Below are 3,760 nucleotides of genomic sequence, written 5' to 3' on the forward strand. Positions count from 1 at the left end.
ACTACAAGAGTTGCTGGAAAAGTATCAGAAAAAGGAAAGGAAAAGGAAATGGAGGCAGAGCAAGAGCTACAGCAGGAACAGCAGCAAAATCAAAGCCAGCAAACACAAGAACAAGTAGAAGGACTACAGCAAGGGCAGCAGGAAGACATAGGACAGCAAGAAGAACAGCAGCAAGAAAAACAAGGGCAGGAGCCGCCTGCCCAGCAAAAGGAAACAGTGGATACTCCTCAGACCACTGAACAAGTCATGCCTACAAGGCAAGACTCTACATTTGATGCCTCGGTCCTCCAAACCCCTCAAAAGGAGGACACATTTCTCTTTAGGAAAAGGGAAAGAGAAACTCCCTTGACATCCTCTATCAATCAAGGAGAGAAAAGGCAAAGACTCAACGATTTTCCAGAAGAGGATATAGCCATCCGAGAAGCATTGGGCATGGGCCCACCAAGTCAAGAAATTTCAGCAGGTTCCTCCCAGCAGGAACTAGACAGGACAATGGGAGGGGAAGTCACCTCCTCCAGCCAGCAGAAAGAGGAAAGAGTGAGCATAAAGCAGCAGTTCATAGACATTAAGAGAAGGAGTGACCCAATCAAAGTTCAATTATACAATCACCTACTTAACATGGCTCCTTCCAATCAGCAGAGACTCATGTCTGCTTTTGATGTAGGTGAGGGCAAACTGACATTGAGTCATTTTATGCCTACGGCACTCAAGCCACAGTCTTCTGCTGATTATCTCAGGACCAATTTAGAGGTCCTTGCCAAAGATATACACCCCATGGATAAAATTGAGTTGCATAAACAAACAGGGGAAATGGTGTATGCTTCATTGGCCGATAAGACCTTGGACAACTACAAGTTAACAAGCAGTCTGAATGCTACGGCTTCCCAGCTGGAGCTAGAGAGAGCCTCTTCTCAGGCCAAAGACAACAGGATCAAAACCCTGGAAGAAATCATCATAGAGATTGGGCACAATCCCAATGATATTAAAGGGATACAAGAGATCTTAAAAATCAGAGATGCTGATATGGCTGCACTAAGGAAGAAGGTTAAACTTCCAGCCACTATCCATCCACAGACCGATGAAGTGGCAAAACAAAGGTATGAGCAGGATTCCACTGCTCTGTTAATTTCTGTTTACAAAGAACTTCTGAAGGCACAAGAAAAATTGGGGCAATATGAGGCCACACAAGCACCTCTGAAAGGATCATCAACACAAGCGCAAGAGGGGCAAACATCTCAGCCCCCTCCACAGGTCATTAATCTTGAGGAGACTGCTCCTACTACTGCACCTCCACCTCAGCAGGTTGAACAACCAGCCACATCTACTTCAGCAGCACCCACCAGCACAGATCAGAGCTTAGACATGCAAAAGCTAAAAAGCGAAATACAAGCTTTAGAAGCACAAATGATGCAGCTGAATGAAACTAAAGAGCAGCTGGCCAAGGTGAATGAAAGGCATGACAAAACAAAAAGAGAAGTAGGAGAGAAGGCCAAAGAAATCAAAGCTCTTAAAGACAAAATCAAGGAGCTTGAGAAAGAGCTAAAGCTAGATAAAATCATAGCCGAAATCAGAGCAATGATATGGTCCAATATTGGTAAGTCCATCAATAACCAGTGGCCATACATTGAGACAATCCATGAGCAACTGGAGCTCATTCCAAAAGCACAGAGGGAAATCAGAACATCAAGGGCCTTGTTGGGGAACATGCCTGAAATTGCAACAAAAATGATCAATGTGCTCAATCATAAGACCAGTTCTCAGTTGACCATCATGGGAATCGCAAACAGAACTGATACTATCCAAATGATCAAGAGGGTTCTTACTCTTAGAAGTCTGATGCAAACCTTAGACAGAAGAACCCAGGATATGCAAACTGAGGTAAACAGGTTCTTTGAGAGGTTTCGGGTATTGGAAAGTAAAGGACTCCCTAGCTTGCTGAACAATGGAGGGAGATTATTCACCCATGAAGAATATGCCAAGAGAGTGAATGTTTTTGCCTCATCACAGGTAAATGAGAAAGCCAGCACCTCAGAAGATACAGGGCCTATCACAGGACAGATTTTCTATGGTAAGATAGAAAATCTACTTTTTATAATGAATGAAATGAATCATCTATTTGATGTAGCCCCCAACTTTTTCAAGTATACAGAAGCTGAAGAAACAATGCAGGCCATCCTCAAGCATCAGCTCCCTACACAGGAATGGTGGACAGATGCCATCCAGAGAATTTTGTAAACATTAAGCCATGCATCAATTTCTGTTTTTTCTATAAATTTTGATGGAAAGAACAGTCAGCAAAATCAGCAGGCATCATAAAGTCAAAGCTGAGCCAACTCAGCAGATGGAGCAGCCAACAAAGCAGGAAAGACAAACGCAGCTGGCAAAGCCGAGAAATTCATTGCGCAGGCAAAAGTAAATGCGTACCTACAGGATCAATACATAGTAATGTAACCGACTCAGTGACTCCTTAAAGTCAAAACAATCATCTGACAGACATAAAGGGCATTTACTCTGCATTTAACGTTATAATAACTCCCTGCCTACTTTCTGAACACTACTGAAGATATTTTCTCTCTCTCAGATGACTCAATGCCTGAGATATTTTGTATACTTATTTCTATATAAACCCCTGCGCATGATAGAGCAGGGGTTGTTGTTATTTTCCTTTTGAAACTCTCACTTGCTGTAAAAATTCTCAGAGAAATAATACAAAGGGAGAATGGAATTTCCAAAGCGTGGTGTAGTTTGATGCGTTGTGATGAATGGTGAATGTTGCAGGATTCCAGAGTGTTTCATAAAACAATAAGTTTTCTCAAATCTCTGTATTACATATTTTCGAGTCTTTTGTTCTCTTTTATTGTTCAGATGTTTTACACTTAATAGCAAAGTAGAAGAATGGTTCCAGGACTTAATCCATGATTACCCTGAACTCAAACTGAGCTATTATCCATGTTTTCCTCAGATACAGTAACAGAAGTGTAATTCTTAGTTGCTGCACTTTGAAACTATATCTTTCGCTGTGATAGACATTCCCAGGGATTCAATTTTGCCCCTGTTACATCTGTCTTTTCTCATAACCAGTTTGGTGGAAACAGTTAAAAATAAGTGAAAATTATTGAATGCTTTCATTGTTTGTCTTACCTGTTTCCTGTTATTAATCAAAATTTGTTCTATGAAGCATCCAAATGGCCCTGTAAGTTTCACCGTTTCATCTCAAAGTTTCTAGACACCTACTGCTACAGACTCCATCGCCCAATGATACTTGACTCTCTGAATATTACATCACAAGAGATCTGAAGGAAATTCTTCAACCAAAACATAAACAAAACCTGTGCATAATAGCTAGCCTAAAACCCCATCATAAACAGTTACAAATCATAAAGAGAGAGCCCTCTCTGATCACAGTTTGGCTAGAAACAGTGATCCAAAGATTGGTTAGTGGTTACCCCGGCCGTATTCCCTTGGGAGTCATAGGGAACAACCTGGGTGTTAACAGGCAGCGCGCTTTATTCGTGTTCTTCCGCGCTGACATCGCGCCCACTCTTCTTTGTGATTTTGGTCGTCGCGTCTGTGTGCCTTATATCCGCGCTGACCTCGTTTCTTCTAGGGCAGCGCGCCTTTTCCCTGACTTTCCGCGCTGACGTCGCAAAGTTGCTAAAGGCCTCCCCCTGTCAGCGCCAAGTTGCTGAAGGCTACCCGCGCTGAGCCTGAAAAACTCATTTTTGTCCAAATTGACCTCCTAAACCTCTTGCTGTGACTT

The sequence above is a fragment of the Pinus tabuliformis genome, chromosome J (genome assembly GCF_031772625.1).
Source record: "Pinus tabuliformis cultivar Carrire ecotype Pingquan chromosome J, CPIR1, whole genome shotgun sequence".
In the NCBI taxonomy this organism is placed as follows: Eukaryota; Viridiplantae; Streptophyta; class Pinopsida; order Pinales; family Pinaceae; genus Pinus; species Pinus tabuliformis.